The 18,285-nt window shown below is 40.3% G+C and overlaps 1 protein-coding gene across 7 annotated transcripts in view; it reads left to right on the top strand.

Annotated features, from left to right (window-relative positions):
• The window catches only part of SMPD3 (sphingomyelin phosphodiesterase 3), an 83,881-nt gene that overhangs the window by 26,977 nt on the left and 38,619 nt on the right, over nt 1-18,285 (top strand). Inside the window, exons 1-3 of one of the 7 annotated variants that reach the window (XM_051771273.1) lie at nt 1,663-1,760; nt 2,842-2,902; nt 3,789-3,855. The exons of 3 other annotated variants lie outside the window; for them this stretch is intronic. The gene's annotated coding sequence lies outside the window, so the exon portion shown is untranslated. Of the gene's footprint in view, nt 1-1,662; nt 1,761-2,764; nt 2,903-3,788; nt 3,856-18,285 lie in introns of those variants that run through there. 3 more of the 7 variants (XM_051771277.1, XM_051771281.1, XM_051771272.1) reach the window with 3 other exon arrangements.

The raw sequence follows: 18,285 nt of genomic DNA, 5'->3' as shown, positions 1-18,285 counted from the left end.
CACAGAACTTTCCAGAAGGTATCAGAATTGTGTTCTGTTTCTGCAGGAAGAGATGGCAGTACTCCTACGTGGTGGTGCAAAGAGGCATCACATTCTGTGGGTGCCTGTAGTGCCTGGAGCACTGTTTGATTCAGGGTGTTCTCTGACTCCTGAGCAAACCCTTGGGTATGTACAAGAGAGAGTTATGGAAACCTTGAGGGTGACCAGCACTTGTCATGGGGATCTCTTACAGCCCCTTAGCCCCTCAGCAGGGCCACTGCAAGCACTGTCTGATGAACTCTCAGTGTGTTGTGTCTTTGCCTGGGTTAGTGTCTGTTGTGCAGATGGAGTGTGGGAAGGGGCTGCACTAACAGGAAATCATTTGCTTGGGCACTGAGGGAAGTTTAGAGACCCTGTGATAGATAAGGTTAAGCTGCATGCACTGTGATATCCAGACATTTTTCTGATAGCCTTCTGATATGTAGTGTTTCATTAGTCTGCAAGTTCCTCTTCTGTGATAAAAATAACGGAAGCACGAGGCACTCTTTTCTCTGCTGAAATTGTTTAAGCTGCCGTTTTTCGCCTATATAAAAGTGGATCTTCCAATATGATGGCTATTAAGGTAACTTATTTACAGACCTTTTCCAATTGTGTCTACTCTTCTGCTTTTGTACTGAAATGGAGAATGAAGACATCAGAGTGAAAATGCAGTTTAGCCCATTCTGTCCTTAGCATGACTGGTCAGATCTACAAAGCTCTTGATGTATATTCTTTCTTGGCACTGTTTGGAGGAGTACAGACATGTAAAACTTTTCCTTATGGTTTGGGGTTTTTTTTCAATCTAAGCTATGCTTCTGTTTTTTCCCCCTGCAAGATTGGTTCTATTTTCAGACAACCCCCCTCTTCTTTTTTTCCCCAAATAAACAGTCCTATCAGTCTAAATTTACTTGATCCTGAAGCTACCAAAAAACTCATATGACTGCTAATAGGAAAAAAAGCAAGCCATAGAGCCTGCAGTTACCATGCCAACACTGTTCCCTGGAATGTAGCCACACAGAGATGGATGCTGTGAAATTAAGATCTGTGTGATAGGTAGGAGGTACCTTTGCATGTGATTGTGCACTACTTGAAGCTTTCATGTGCATTATATTTTACCATTTGTATTTTTAATGTTATGCACTAATCTGGTCTTTCTATTGTTCCCTTCTCTCTCTCTCTCTCTCTCTCTCTCTCTGCACATCACAGTTCCCTATTTTTGTCAAGTATGAGAGAATCTGGCATTTCAAAACATATAGTGTATATAGTAAGTTCCATGAAAAATTAATTATACAATGGGTAAGATGTGATGAAGAAAGAATGGCTTCTGACTTGAATTCTGCCTACCATCTAATTGTCTCTGCAAAGCTGTTGGAGTTGTACTCTCCTCTCCCTTCTGACATGCACAGCCTTGGTGGTGACAATATGGGGACAAACCAAATAAGAGGACCACTAGCAGAACTCACACATGAGACTGGTGCAAGACAAAATTTCTTTAATTGTGATTTTTCTACATTTGCTTATAGCTGATCCTTAGGCATTTGTCAAACATCAAAGACAAACCTCCTTTTTCCCCATGGACATGATGTGTTTACCTAGTGTTCCATCATTCTATGAAGTCAGAGCTTGTTCCTCGTTACCCAAAGACTCAAGGAAAGGGCACTGTTCCATATTCTCTCTCCTGCTCTGTGTTTGTGCTTTCTGGGTTGAGGGACATAGCAAGAGATTAGGGAGTATCATTCTCAGTAAGTTTTTAAGCTAGTCATAAATCCCTATGACCATCACAAACCTTGATTAGAATTGTATGTTACAATTCTACAACGCTGTGCCATTTGAATATCTTGATTTAGTGACTGCTTTGAAAAGCACTTGTTAATACCTTCACAAACCTACTTCTTGAAGCAAATCCTTTCTAGGAGTTCAAGATCTCAGGGTTTTTTTCTCTTTGTTTCCTTTTGTTTGTTTGGGGTTTTTGTTTTGGTTTTGTCTACTTTATTTGTTTCTCAATCCTCCACTCACAAACAAATGCAAAGCACAGGCAGAGCTGTTGATAACATGGTGAGCTTGCCAGGGTTACTTACTTGAACTTTGTGGGAAGGCTGTGGATTGGTTATGTAAATGGAAATTTTGTAGGATGTTTTACTAACACTTTTTCAAGTCTCTGAGAGGTTACTTTGTGCACTAGAAATGTCAGTCTTAAGACTGAGACATCATAAAGCTCATGTGCCTCCAAAATGTTTAGTCTGTTTAGATTTTTTTGTGGGTCATATTAAAGAGAACAGGCTTTAACTTCATAGCAGCTGATTAAGAATATCTAAATTGCAATGTTTTTGCATGCTGATTTTTGCTGAAGTCATAAATCAACAAAGTGGAATTGATGGTAACTGCACTTATATAATGTCCCAATGAGGTTTCCTTCGTTGCAACCACAGCTACACTAAGAAATGTTCAGCACAGCAGCAAGTGCACTTTGTTAGCATTAATAATTAACATTCAAAAAGCAGCTAAAACATAAGAACTTGGCCAGAAAGGTAACTAAATCTGTTCCTGTTAGTTATGTGGAGGTATAAAAGGGATTAATAAATGTTGCAATGACATTTAAAAAGCCGGTCTGTCGGTGGGTAGAAACTTATCAAACCAAAACATGTGGCTTGTGGTTTAGATCTGCTGGGTGCAGCTGTGTGTGCTGGGGACTTAGGAATTAAAATTTAAAAGTAACTAAGATACTAAAGCCTCTGACTCCTGTCAGCCAGGGGTTTCTTCTGGGAGTGTTTTGTTGAGATGGCAGCTACAGCTTCATGTGTTTAAGCCTTTTTATTGTCCCAGCTCGATGGAGCTCTTCTTGACATCTGCAAGCATCGTGGTAATGAGGCTGAAGTATAGAAAGGTGGGTGAGAGCAGAAAATCTCCTTAGGATCCACTGCATAACAGCTGTTACCTGGAAACATAGCACAGGTACAGGAACAACACCCAGCTGATGGGCACTGATCTGTATGATATATGTGTATTTGATGTGTGATACACATCATTGCCTGTCCTGAGTACACATCTGAGAGATCCACTGTCTTTGACTGCCTCATTTGCACAGTAAGCTACTTCTCTCTGACTCCACATGATGAAGGAATTCCCTGAGCAGTTGAGGCTCCTTATTTGTCCACAAAACCTGGCTATGGAAGCCACAGGAGTTGTAATTCTGACTTAACAAAGATTTTCATAGCCTCAATAATTTCCTGCAAAACCAATGAATTAATTAAGCTAAGGGGAAGGATCTGGAGCTAGAAGTTACTAAAACTTACTCTTTTCATATTTTTAAAGAATTTCCTTGAACTGATTATATTTTTGAGGTGGTAGCCTGTAAGGATTGTGTATTGATCAACTGAATAAATGTAATGAACTTTTCACTTGAAAATGTCCAAAAGCATGTATCAACTTAGCAGAATTTTTCTTGTAAGCTAAGAAACCATTGGCTCTAATCTTACATCATCAGCTTTGGATTTCTGTTGGTCTTTTGACAGCTGAATTGCATAAGGCCAAATTTTGCAGCTGGAACTCAAATGAAACTTCTGTTGCCAAATGGAATGACTGCTTGACATTATTTTTGAATGCCTGCTGGTACTATATTAACAAGCATCCTGCTATTGCATTTGTGACCCAGCTTGGAGGAAAAATCTGGTTTCTGATAAACTTTCATTTGGTCATATTAGCTAATGAACTGAGCAGGCCTCAAATGTAATAACTTTGTAAAACAATATGTATAAATTTACTTTCTGTAGAGAGTAATGCCACTTTTGCAGTTGTGTTAATGGAAGAAGCCAGGCAGCAGTGGGACATGACAGCTAGGTGAGTCATGTGTCCCTGAAATTAAACTGAAATTTTTAGCCCTAACTAGTGGTTAGAGCAAAGCTCTGTCATTGTGAATCACAGGAAACCAGCTCACAGAGGATACTTTAATTCTGCATTGTCAGGCAGAGCACCTGGAAACATTTGAGTGGTCACTCTGTGTGCTGCATCTCTCTACCTTGCGCTGCACAGGAAATGAGCTGGGTGTGCTGATGTGAAGACATGCCTCTGAATTAAACCCCTTCAGATTGTCTGAAGGCGGAAATTACCCCCCTGATTGAAGGTGTGCCTTGTAAATATTGCCTCTAACTGCATTGGGAAAATAGAAAGCTTATTACAGCCTCTAGTTAATAAACAGCTGCCTTCTCCTTACGTGTGTTAGCCCTCATCCACTCCCGTTTTCTTCAGGAATGTTCTCAGGAGATTGGCACTCGACTTTGCTGTGGTGGATTTGTTTGTCAAATGAAGAGCAGACCCTGGAGTTTGCAGTTGATCACAGCATGTGCTTGTGTGCTGATCTTTATATGCTGAGCTGCTTTCCAGCCTAGAGCCTGAAAGATGTGCTTGAAATGGAGATTGTACGGGACCAAATAAGCCTTGGTTTGCAGAGTGAAGGAGAAAATCACAGTCAAAGAATGAGCTAAAAGGGAGCTGGGCACAGCTGAGCATAGTCCAGTGCTGGCAGTAGGGATTATAGTAAAAATGTTAGCAGCTGTATAAAACTGGCAATGGATGGCTCCCATAGGAATCTCTTTGAATATTGAAAGCCAGTGAGCAGAGTTGAGTGATTAGGACTTTCCAAGATGATAGTAAAGTCTGTTATCCCCGTGCAATTCTAAAATCTAAGAATAACATTTACCTCACTTAATTACTGCCCAAGCAAAAAAGCTGGAGTTGAACTATATGCCTGAGAAAAAATTATTAATTTAGGCCTCTGTAATGTGCTGGTAACTTTTGATGCTGGGGAAAGTAGTTCTGAGTTTTCCTATGCTGCTGCTTGCCAGGGCTCAGTGCTGCCTGTCTCCTTGCTTTTGCTGGTAGGAAAGCTGGTTGCTTCAGTATCCCTGGCAGATCTTGCTAGCTATTGACAAAAATGAAAAATCCCTAAACTCAGTGTCTTATGTTCATGCTGGTACTGGTAATGAGGTACTTAATGAAGCACCAAATTCTTCAAATTGTTTATTGTTTCTTTTTGAGAGGTGTTGTCTTAATGCCAGGACTTAAAATTTCAGTTTGTTAATGTTGGTTGTCAAAGTACTTGGAAGTTTAATATAATTGTCACTCTTTTGTGATGTTTTACCATAATGCTGTTGAACATGTTTAGCTGTGAAGAGTGTAGTCACAGTATTCAAGAACTAAAGTAGTGATAATGCAGATCATCTTGAAAAAACTGATTTACAACAGTATCCACATAATCCATCAACATGTTGGGTAGGGTTGGTCCTAACATTTAAGTCACTTCAGTAATTTACTGAACTGGGGCTTTAGATGTTAACCTATCAAAATATACAGCAATATCTAAATCAAGTATGAATTGTTGTAGTGGAGAAAGAGAGAAGGAACTATATAAATAATGAAAAAATAGTGGTGGTAAAAATAATATTAACTTTGGATGGGAGAGCTGATGAGATAAAGCATGCAGAACACAAGGTGATCGAGGGAAGGAGAGGAGCAGTGCAAGTGCAATCACCTACAGCTCATAAAAAGACTAACAAATACATAAGAGATGTTATTAGACATTCTCTTTTGTTTGTGGATTCTCTAAAACACTTCAGAGTGAATGCACAGAGAGTGGAAGTCTATGCTAGTGACCTTTGGAAAAAAACCCCAACACTGGAGCTGAAAACTCCGGGAGGGTTTTGTTTCCCTGCCTGTTCAGTGCAAACTCCCGAGGACAGCTTGGCCTGGGTGGATTTTCTCCTTTATGGTACAGGTTTTTTTCTGATACTCTTGTGGTTTTATTTTCCTTGAAGCTTATGCTCTGCAAGTGTTTGCAGGCACAAATGGGCATCCAGGCATGCAGGGTTCAGGAATAACAAATAATAACAGCATTTCACCTCTTTTGTCTGTACTGTGATGGCAACATGTGTTCCATTAGCACTCTGACTGCAGTGCTCTTGTCAAGATTCTGGTTTTTGCTGCTGGATTCTGAAAGCATTTGATCAGTTGATCTTGGTAATGTGCTGGGCTTTTTCCCAAAGTCTTTCATAGTTGCTATCAGCAGGTGAAATTTTTAACAGTTTGATTCTATCTGTAAATAGAGGTAGATGAATAAATAAATTTGTAATGATTTTTATTGAACCAGAGAATCAGGAAGCTATATGTAAAAAGAAATTTCCTCTTTCTGCAGTATTTGTTCGTAAAAGTAGATGAATAACACAAGGATCTCAATAGGACACTGGGTGCTTTTCCTTGCAGTCAGTAAAAAAAAGTTTATTTTTTTTACTTTTGGAAAACTTTTTTTAGTGTTTGTCCTGCACCTACCCAATTTTTTAACTCTTTATTTTATGTAGTATATTTTATCAGCATTGCTTCTCCATTCTCTTCTTTATATGACTGTAGTCATATAAAATGATCCAGATGGGCATTATTATTATTTGGGTGGTGTTACTACTCTGTTTCTACCTAGAGAAGAATATATTGCTTGCCTCTTTATTGTTGTTTCTTACTGTTTCATGTTGCTTTGCTATTTGCATGCAAAGGGTTATCTCTTGCTGGGTTCCCATCCTATGTCTGCAGCAGACAAGGAGTAGCTTTCAATAATCCCTTTGACAACATTTAGTAGATTGTGCTGAGTGCTAACAGTGCTTTAAATTCTATCTCCAGTATCTCAGGGTGTGATACCAGATATGAGCTGAGGAGTTTCAGCAGACTTGGATTGAACAAACCTTCTCTGGTTAAAAATAAAAGCCCCAGAAGAGACTGAGAAGCACCTTTGAGCAGACAGAACCCTGTCCTTAGAAGATAATGAGGCTAAGATAAGTTTTCCCTCAGTAGGAGATAGGAAGAATTTGGGAGAATTAATTTCTTTTAATTCCTTCTTCAGTTTACTGTATTCCCATGTGCAATTAGACAGTATTAATTTTGAAAGAGTCCTTCTGGCTCTCTGCATTTGCACCGTGCTCTCAGCTCTCTGGTAGCTGAGCTGCCTTTGCTGGCCTGTGCTGAGAGCTGGGGAATGGAGCCTTCCTGGGCACTGGGAACCCAGGAACAGCTCTGCCTCAAGGCTCTGATCTGTCTGGGCGTGCATTTCTTAGCAGGCCTCAAAGATTTCAGACTGCAAAGGTGAGGCTCACCCTGCAAGAGACCTAAAGCCCAGCTGAAGAAACATGCCCAATAACTGTGGCTCTTGTGGAGCAGCAGGAGGGGCTGCCTGTGGGAGGCTGGGCTGTCCCTCAGTCCTTGGGTCACTGCAGGTGATGCTATGTCATGGGTTTCTAATGGCAGCTCACTGGAGGATTCCAGTGTGGGTCTTTAGAGTGAAAAATATATTAATATGCTGAATGCTTCCAAATGGATATTTGGGGGGGGTGCATATTTATTTGTATTGCCAGAATTTTTGGGGGGAGGGTGGTGGGGAGGGCAAATTAATGCAAAATTAAGTAGATAGCAGTGTACATCTTTAATGTTAAATAGTTATGGCTACTATGAGCTGCTGCTGTTGGTATGAGCCTTCTCTATGATCCAAGTGTAGCATCTGTCTTTCCTGTATTCTGCATTTGCACTGACATAATGATTCTGTTCTGAGAATCAATAAGCTGAGAGAATTAGTCATTATATATGACTATTATGTCTTTTCTCAGGGAATTTAATCAGTAACACCATACACAATTAATTTGAACAAATCTAAGCAGGTTACAATGGGATCAGGAGCAAGAATATATTCTTAAATCAGACAACACCTCTATTAAGTGTTCAGATTAAAATTATAATTTAAATTAAAATTCAAGTGAGGCCCATTTCCCTTTAACCAATTTCTTGGAAATAATCACTGCTGAAGTACATGTTGAGCCCTTTCATTAACCTTTACAAGAAAGCTCTAAGTGTTGCTCCTTGGCTGAGATGTTAATATGCTAGTCATGCTGCTGACCTGTTCACAAAAGCTGAATTACCAGCTGCATTTGCATTGATCTGCAGCTGAAGAGAGCTATTTCAGAGCTGAGTGTTGTTCTTCAGCTACAACTGTATATAGTTATTTGAGTGATAATACAACAAACATTAATTATGTTGATGAAAATGCATCAGTTTTTCCTATGTTGAGTATGAAATAAATGATTTTGTATATATGATGGGAAATCTTGTACAATGAATAATAATTTTCCCATCAAAGACACCAAAATAGGCTGTTACTGCTCTCCTAAAAGCTGTGGGAAGGGGTGAGATAGAAGGCAAGAAACGGAGTCATCTCAAAGGGGAAAGCTGCTCGACTAGCATTACCCAGCTGGTTGTTGCCTCAAAGAATCCCATTGCCTGTTTTCAGAGGGCAGCTTGTCTTCTGTGCAGTGACTGCAGGTTCACCACCCCTTGGGCTTCTTCCTGCCTGCCAAGCTGTGCCTGAATCCGAGCTCTGTCCCAGTGCAGGACTCCGGCAGGTGGGTCAGCTTGGCCTGGGAGCTTGGGCAGGGACTGAGGAGGTGCACACAGGGCCCAGAAGCTGCCCCAGGGGCAGGGGACAGGTACAGGAGCAGTCATTCCCTCTGCTGGGTGTCTGTGCCCCAGCTCTGCTGCTGCCAAGGTTGGGGGCACCATGGGGCAGCTGCTCATGCTGTGCCCTGCAAGGAGGAAAGGGCAGGGAGGGTCTGACTGGGCCCTTGGGGGACACAGGGGTGTCACAAATGGTAAAGCATATCTCAAAGTTTGGGAATCACTGCTTTGTCCTGTATTGGTTGCCATAACCTGCTCTTTCCTCCAGCCATCAGGTTTATCCTCCTGATACAACAGAAAAAAGGAATGCAGGTTATGTAGAATGACAGGATTAGGCTGTTGTGAAGAGGTCACCCTCTGTCCTGGCTGACAGTCGAGTTAGTGGTAATGATGGAATTAACTGTCTCTCTGAGATGAAAGCCAGGGACAAGAGATACAACTCTGGGTCATTCCTGTAATATTTCTCCTCAATTTAGCATGTCTTGAAGGTAGGGTTCTAAACCTAAAAGCAGGTAAAAGTGCTACATCGAGAGCAGATTTATGCTGTATAAATACAAATAGTAGAAACAAGCTGTATTAGCAGTACTTACATGTCTGCATGCATTAAAAGAGAACTGTGAAACAGAAAATGTTAGGCAGAGTTAAAAATAAGGCACGTTGGAAGATTTGGGTTTCCTGCTGTGTGAATGGCAAAGTCTTTTGGTGATGAGCTTTTTCATGTAGTTACACTGAACCTGTTCCTGTTGGGGGAATTTCCATGAAGTAATAATAACGATAATTCAGTTATACTCCCTCAAATAGGAAGAAATAAAAGTAATTCAAAGGGTTTTTCTAAGGGGAAAAAGATGTGGTCACAGCTCACAGGGAAAAAGAAATGAGGACAAATATGTCCTGTACCTAGTAAATCACTAAAACCTAGGCCCAACAGGTTTGTATCATAAAGCAAAACAGAAAGTTGTCACACATCCTACATTACTATTAATTCAAGTATTTGATGGGAAAGTTGCCTAGATACCCACTTATAAATAAGATTGTTTTCTCACTGCCTTACAGCATAAGGTCTCTCCTGGCCTCACCATGTGAAACTGAATTACAGCAGTTAAACCTCCTCAGCTTTCAGCCTCCTTGTCTGAGGCACAATATCAAATAATCCTCCCCTGCTCCTCAGTGTCCCTGTGGAGAAGCAGCTCGTGGCTGCTCTGCTTCCTGGCAGCTCTCTAGTGTGTTGCTTCAGGCAGAGACCATTTCTTTTATAGGGAACTGCAGAGTTCAGGCTGAGGGTATTCAGAATACAAATCTGTTCTCAGACCTGTGTGTGTGCTGATGACAGGGGTGGTTTGATATGTGAGGGTTTGGCTGCTCAGTGACTGGCAAACGTGCTGCAGTCTGGGAGGTCGCTCGTAAGGGGATATGATTTTTACATAGCATAATAATTACTTTATAGTGATAGTTCTGTTGTGATTCTTCTGCTGATGGTATTTGAGCATGAAGCATTGTATATTTTGTAAAAACAAGCAAAACTGTAGTTAGAGGAGAACTAACTAAAGTTCTTTTCTCTTTACATTGTGACTTAGGGAGACAACTGAGTTTAAAATAAATGTTAGTCTGCTGAAGTACCAAACCACCACAATGTCAGAACAGTTGGTAACCAACATATGCATGGTTAGTTGATTATTCTGATTATCCCAGAGATATAATCCCAGAGATTATTCCCTTGAAAAAACACAGTTTTTCTGGTGAGTACTTAAAGCATTTGGACACTGAAAAATCTTAATGCTTACATGGCAAGCTGACACGTTATCAGTGGCATTCTAAGCTTTTGCATCTAAGATATGCCATCACTCTGCCCTCAAAATAAAGTCAGAGGTTTATATGTTTGTAGGAGTACATTTGAACCAAATGTATACGTGCAGAAGTCATTTGTTCTCAATTGTCTCATTTCTAGCCAGGGGCACGTCCAGAATGGTGAACACAAGGTCCAGTCTTTGGATCAGTACAGTTTAAAATCTAACACTGAAATTGTCAGTGCCAGCAAGGGTCCCTGTGGATGATTGCTGCAGTGGTGGGCTTTAAGAAAGGGTCATTCCACACAGTGGAATGTAATCACTAAATTAATTTATACAGCCTTCCATACACTCTGTTTAAGGCAACCTTTTATTTCTGTTTATGGTACTGTGTACTGAAGCCTAGGATTTTATAGGTGAATTCTTCATTCAGATTCCTGTGAGTCATCCCTATACATTCAGACTTCAAGAAGCCAGTGGAGTAAGGACTGAGTCCTTCAGCTCAGTGCTCCCATGTGTTTGGGCTTGCAGGTGATATGCACGAGCTGTCTTCAATTCAATTCTATTTGGCTTCTCTGCATGTAAGTCTGTTAGCCTTTGTCATGCTGTTTTTAACAAGCCTTTTTTTGGAAAGGCAATCAAATCAAGGAAGAAAAGGTCAGTGATAGGAGATCTCCCATGGAGGAGTCTGTGGGAGCTGACACCCATGTCCAGGTCCCTTGTGCCCTGGTGACAGAAGCTGGCATTCAGCTGCTCTGGTATCAACTTAATTTGCAGGTGAGAAAGGGCAAAGTGAGAATTTTCTATTGAGTGTTCCTCGAGTCCCTTACTGACATGGCAGGCTTGAAAAGCCACAGCTACAGCTGAACAAGGTTTCCACCTGCCTGAAGTACTTGTTGCAGATCTGTTGTGTAGATCTGTGGGTATGAGCCATTGCAAGTGGACTCAGTGAAGGACTTTCAAAATAGGGTCCTAATTTAAATACTTGAGTTTGCAGCGTGTGCCTGTTGTATAAATGTAATGTAGACGTGTGTTCTGTAGCTCCAGCAAGCAGCTGTGATGTGCCTGGGGAATGCAAATAGCTTAGAGAGGCCTTGGGCAGCCCATACACATTGGCCTGTAGAGATCCATGTTAATTACAAAAGCAGTTGTTTTCTCAAAAATTGTTTGTCAGAGTTCTTGCAATTGAAAAGAGGGCTGAATGTGATAAAACAAGGCAGCTATTTGGTTTCCGAGAAATACTCACAAACATAGAATTAGTGCTTTTATTTGTTGCTGTTCTGCTTTGTTTGTTTTCAGATAATGTTGGAGCAGAGAAAATCCTGGGTTGTAGAAAATGAAAAATCAGTAAACCTGCATTTCAATAACAGTTGACTTCAAAGAACATCTTTGATTCTGGAGGAGTGGTTTTGGAACTGAAGTGAAATTGCTTTGAATTTACTTAGGTTGTATTCATGCCTTCCTTTCTTCTGCCAGCTGCTTGTAACTTCATTGATCTGTAAATGTATCAGCAGTGTATCTGGAAACATGGTATAACGAGGACAGAATTAATGTGCCAAGCAGCATGGGAAGGCACTTTGGCAAGTTAGTGGTTTACCAACAGCAGTTTTACAAGATTAGGTTGGAGCTCTCCAACTGACCTACATGAGTTGTTTACTGAGTCTCACTGCTGAAAATCAAGTTGTGTTATCAGCTGGGTGAGCAGCGAAGTCTTACCACCTTCAGTGCCTACCAGCTGGGCTTCTTTGCCTTGGTGAGCCAGTCAGAATTATCAATTAGTTTCAGGATAATAAATTCAGCAAGTAATTTTGATCTCAGCTGCAAAATTACTTCTTTAAATGCACAAGACACTCTGAGATACAAAGGAAAAATTGTTCATGCATGTTAAACCAGAACACAAACTTTTAAAATTTAGTAGAAGAGTTTTCTTGCCTTTGGAAGGATGAAGTGGCTGGATCTTGCATATCCTGGCCTTATGGCTTTTGCTCAGTAGTATTTTCCATCCCAGTAGATCAATAATCCTTTTAACCAGAATGAATAGTGTAACCAGCTGGTGGTACCTGCTCTCAGTGTCCTGTGAGAGTTCAGTGATCTCCTCCCAGGCCCTGCCCAGCTTGACAACACTTGCTATAAGATGTACTAGCAATATTTAAGGACTTTGTGGCTGTTCTGGCTGTGGGGCCCTGCAGGGAATGAACGTGGCTTGGAAATGAAAGCTGCTGTTCCCCAGGAGAAGGTCACTCATTTCACAGGAGCTGGGGGGCTGTGCTGGTCCCGGGGTGTCTCTCTCACAGCTGAGGGAGTTACTGCTCCTCATCCTATTGCAGGTTGTCCTTTTGGTGTGAAAAGTTTGATGTTTAATTGCATAGACATAAGTGAGTTTTCCTCACCTGCAGCCAAGACACAGTGGAATTTGAAGTTGTTTTTGGGTCCTGTACAATACAGCTTTATGTCACTGCACGAGGCTTCTGGGCCCTTCCTTTTGCAGATAACACCTGTCAGATTCATAGAACAAAACAAGAACAAAAATTAGTGTTCTCTTTTGTGAATTCCTTTCACTAGAGGAAATCCAAAGACTTTATATTTTCAGTTTTGCTGGTGCATTTACTGCACATAACAAAAATTATCTGAGATAAAAATCTACTGTACTTTGACTCCCGTTGATAGTGAAGCTCATTACACCCCCATTGTAATTATTACCCTCTTTATGTATACCTCGTTAAACACTTCAAAACTGGCATCCAGGGGATGCTGTTTTAAGAAACTATTTAAGTGATCAGGATGAATTATGTAAGATAGTAACAGTATGTTCCTTCTGCATCACTTCAGGTCTTACAAAATTTGGGGTGCATAATAATCAGAATTATACAAATAATATTATTCCATCTAACAATTCTCTGATACTTTCCCAGTATGCATTTGCTTCACTAAAGCAAATTTACCTCTGGGAGCAGTCCTACTAAAGACAATATAGGAGTACAAGCCCTGGCCAAAAACAAATGGCATCTCTACCTGCAATACTCAAATAAAAGTATGTCCTGAAAAGTGTAGCATAGGCAGGGGGCAGCCAGCAGAGGTAGAAATGCAACTAATAGCTATTAAAGATAATTAAAAACAAAAAGGCATTTCTGTTTCATCACTGGAGTTGTACCATTCATGACACAGACTCTCAGTTGTTGGTATGTGACATCTTCAGCTGTGGAGGGAGAATCAGATAACCCCCCAAAAATAACAGTAGCAGAAACGTTACCTTTCACAACTTGCACCTTTTCCTTTGGGAACTGTTCTGTTACATGCAGGAGATAATGCAAACTTGCACTGAAATATGATTTTCATTCCAGTGCTGAAGAGCTTCACTTCCAAGGTCATTACATTCAATATATGAAAGCCTGCATTTCTAGTAAAGACAACTGAATTTTTAGAAATATATTTCTGCTCTACAAAATGACTCTTAAAAACTGAATTCTGAAGTGAATCACAGGGCAAAATGAGTTTATTTAGTAGCAGGACAAGCCTCTGTTGGTTTGGAAGATGTAGCAAAAGGCTCTCCAGTTTAGGCATTGCATTAACAGTCCTCCTGTGAATGCTGCACTGCTTAGCACTTCTATGCACCTAATAATTTGCACAGACATTTGACATGTCTGAGAATGCTCTTTGAAAATAATGGACTGCACAGTGAGTCTGGAGAATGGAACAAGCTTGACAAATACCTCAGTGAAGGTCTTGTGAAACCACCCCCCTGTGTAACTTGGCGTGGCAGAACTGGGTTTGTGGTGGTTACTAAACCCAACCTTTTTGAAGCTAAAATTAGTTGCTTGCACTGTGAATATGGAACCAGAGCTGGCAAAGAAAAAAAAAAAAGATAAGCCACTTTGTGGTTTTTCTGACTATGTTTGGACCAAACTTCAGTGCACTCCATACTTTTCCCCCTGGAATAGCAGCATCTGTCCATAGTACCTTGTCTTCTGGGTGAACAGTTGTAACAGTAAAGCTTGTCTGAGTGAATAAAAGCAGCAGGGAGGATCAGGGATGTGTGCTTTGCATCTTAAATCTAATACTGAGATCAAGTTGTTTATGCTGGGGATAGGCCTAGGTCTGTTTTGAATCAGCACTTCAGATTCTCTACAGCTTTTTTATTTGGATTGAGATCTTATTTAGACTTATATTCTAGTATATGGAAATATCACGCATGAAATACTGTGCACAAAAATCTAATCTGGAAACCCCACGCATTGGTGCACAGAGCTTCTGGTTATTTATTAAGGAACAGCTGTTTCAATTAAACATTTTACTTTCAATCATAATAAAAAACTAGTAATAGTTTGACTCAGTAGATATTTTCAAAAGCATATTAAATATTTAAAGAATTTTTTTCTACTGATGGCTAAGAGAAGCATCTAGTGTGCATCAACTGTTAGTGATCACACCAGAACCCTGCAGGACTTTGACATGTGTACAGATACTCTGCCCCTCCTGCTCCTTCTCTGGACAGGACACTCCCTGTTTTCATTGCAGTTGCAAGAGTAATTAAAATATGGGGTGTAAAATGAAATATCTGTAGATTGTCCTGATCTTTACAAATGCATTTGATAACAGAAAAGCACAGAATTTTTAAGGAAAATAAAAGTCCCTAGAACAGTAAGGAACTCTGTATGCACATATGCATGCCCTAACAAAGTAGCCACTCATTTTCTTTTATTAATTGTTTTTTCTTTTCAGATTCTTGTCAGGTTCTTTTTCTGGTTTATACTACTCTCTTATTTAGTGGTAGAATTGGTAGAATGTTCCATATTTAGCACATCTTCTCTTGTTTTGTTTCTAAACAGGGACCACTTTGATTACCAACAGCACAATTTTGATATTTCAAGTATATACATAATTTTGTATATAATACAAAAAATGAAATTACCCTTTATTCTTGTTTCTTCCACAGAGATACAAAAAATTCTGGCTGAGAAATGAGATTCCCCTCTTCCTATCCCACCTCAAATTTTGCATTCACTTTTTTCTACCAAATTGCCCCACAGCTCGTGCCCAGCAGCAGTGATGTCTGAGGAGGGGAAATCTCTGAACACAGAACCTGAAAGGCTGCAAGCTCCAGGCAGGAGCTGGGGTCTGCTCTGCCCACAGCAAACAGAGGCTCTTGGGCAGTGTGGTGCCAAGTGCCCGAGGGCTGGTTCTGCTCAGCAGTGCTGCCAGACTCCATTTACAAATAAGTAAACAGAATATTTTTGCTTGAATTTGTCACCACGTTTGAAAAACTGCAAGTGTGGAGTGCTTGGGGTCATTTTTTTGTTTTGTTTTGTTTTTAAAAAGAGAATTTTAATAGACTTATGTTTAACTGTTTGAAAATAGGCTGAGTACTTTTGTTGCATGTCTCAGGGCAATTTGATCTTAAGAAATCTTGAGTTTGAATTCTTGCATTGACATAGTCGTAAGTTTTGGGGGAAAGATCCAGTATTTGTGTGTTGAGTTTTGAGTAATGCTGATTTTTATGTGATTACCCACCATACAATTAGGTCTCTGAATCCTGAGGAAATATGCCTTTGTCAGTAGAGCTGGAAATTGCGAGTTAAGGAGTGCAGTCTCAGGGTTTCCATGAAAACTTATTCAAGTTAAAAATTCTCTTTTTCCAATTTTCCAAAAGTAGAACATGAATAAATGTCCTTTAACTTTCTTTATAGGAGCAGCTGTGTTTTAGTTCAGTTGTGTTGTATTTTAATTTCCTTTATAAAGTATTTTGAGAATTGGAGGTAAGCTTTTTTATAGAGAAACTGATATTTATTGGCAGGGATTTGTGTTGGATTTACTGTCAGTTAGGGTAACTTTTCTTTGCCAGTTTTAAGACCAATTTCAACAGAATAAAAATACCTACTCCAGGGAAAATTGGTTACTTTAGACTTCTCTTGAGCTGTCTTGGACTAACCAGAAACCCGAAGGCTCAAAGTGCTGCTTGAGAAAGTACAGCTTTTCATTCTCCAGGGAGCCTGTGCCCCCTGACAAATTCTGGGCTGGAGTCAGGCTCTGGAGGTTTGAGATGGTGAAACATGAGTAGGAAAAATTTTATCTCCACTCCTATATTGGGCACCTAAAGCCAATACTGTTCTGTCTCACTGAGATTTGTTAAACAAACCATCTACAAAGATCAGATTTATGTAGCCATTATTGAGTTACTCCAGCTCCTGTAAAATACGAGGCTAAAGCACACTAAAAGGTGATTTTGTAAATAGAACCCCTTCTGTGTCTATTGTATAAACAGAGCTCAGTGTCACAGATTCTGGGGTTGTGCACTGCACTTGTCTCACTACCAAGGACACCAAATAAGGGCTCAAAATAGAGTGTTTAGCTTTCCAGGTGCTGACTGAGATCACCAGCTGGGCAGATGAACTTTTGCTTTGTCTAAATCTTGCCTGATAGCAAAGCTTGTCTGAAAATGTAAAGCTGTCTGAAGTATTTGCTGTTATTTTCAGCCTTAGAGGGGATGCTATTGATTCTATTTCTTACCAGTTCCTAAGGCCATAAAAAGGAATTGACACTTGGAAATATGATTGTCTTCCATATGAGAAGAGACAGTTCTGCTGATTAGGATATCTTGGTATGAATTCCAAGAAATTACTCAAACAATGCAATTAAATTTATATTTTAGAGTAATAACTGATCATAACTGGCATTGGTTGCTGTGTTACTTTGTTTGCATAACCAGGATATTTTTAGGGCATTCATGGCATTGGCCCCTCTGAAAAACAACAGAAATTGTCAGTCTGCCTCTATTTCCACTGAAATAAATGTAATTGAAGAAAGTTTCTGGTGTCCAGATTTTTAGGTGAGCCTTCATGCCTTAAAATGAAGTAGAAATAAATGCCCTGGTAAAACGTTCCTGCAGGACATGTATTTGACCAGTCAGCTGATGTTTCCAGGCTGGTATTGGTGCATTCACATTCAATAAGAGAATGCACAAAGTTTTGGAGGTATATTTTAGAATTGGGAGTTGGTTTGGTGACGTTTCCTAGGTTTGGGTCAGGCCCCCAGGGAGTACAGCTGGTGTTCTAATACACCAACTGGCTGTTCATTGCTGGGGTCACAGTTGGGGTGTGTAAAGTAAAGAATAAACCTCTCCCAGGCTTGAAAGATGAGGTGTATCCCTTCTGCATTTAGGATTCTGCACATGAGTTTTAAGCAGATAATATCTGTTGTGTCAGAGTAGAATCAGTGTTGCTTGCAGGAATATAAAAGCTGGTTTTGCAATAATGAATTCAGCTTCAATTTTCCATCCATTTTGAAAGAAAAAAGGGACAAAACTGTCATGTTTTTAATGTTATTCAGTGGGTTATATAATAGTTCAGATAGATTTTTAACATTTGTGTGTTTCCATACATTAACATAATTGAATTTATATTTTTTTATGAAGTTTAAAACTTAATCCAGTTTAATTCAGGTAGCAGAAGGTGTGTGGGTATGGTTTTTGTTCTAGGAATGTGATCTGGGACTACCAAAATGGGATGATTTGCTTTTGGAAATGAGAATCTGTTACCATGCCACACTTAACTGTCAAGCACAAAGCAAGTTTTGCAGTGTGATCATAAGCAAATTTTCAGTGCTGTGAGAGAAAAGGTCCCATTTGGGTCGGGGGTACATAGGGTACCATGCCAGGCTAATTTCTCTGCAGCTGCAGCCACTGTTTTTTCAAATGAAGGGGCTGAGAGGCTCCCACTGCCAGTGTCTGATGGGTGCCTGGGGGTCCCTGTGTCACCCTGGTCCAGCTCCAGCAGGGTGGGCTCTGGGACACAAGGGGCCCAATGCACTCAGAGCCCTGGGTCAGGTCCCTGGAGCTGCCAAGGTTGCAGGTAATAACAGCACCACGTCTCCCTCATGTTCACCTTTTACAGAAATGTGAAGAAAGGCATCACTGAGATTCCAAAGACTCCTTTGGAAAATTTAGCCCAGGTGTTTGATACCTCCTTGTGTTGACCAGAGATTGCACCATTGCTCATTCACAAATACT

Source organism: Manacus candei, unplaced genomic scaffold (assembly GCF_025592945.1).
Source record: "Manacus candei isolate 608988 ecotype Guabito, Panama unplaced genomic scaffold, ASM2559294v1 h1tg000131l, whole genome shotgun sequence".
Taxonomy (NCBI): Eukaryota; Metazoa; Chordata; class Aves; order Passeriformes; family Pipridae; genus Manacus; species Manacus candei.
The sequence above is the reverse complement of the archived record's forward strand: the minus strand, read 5'-3'. Positions and strand labels throughout refer to the sequence as shown.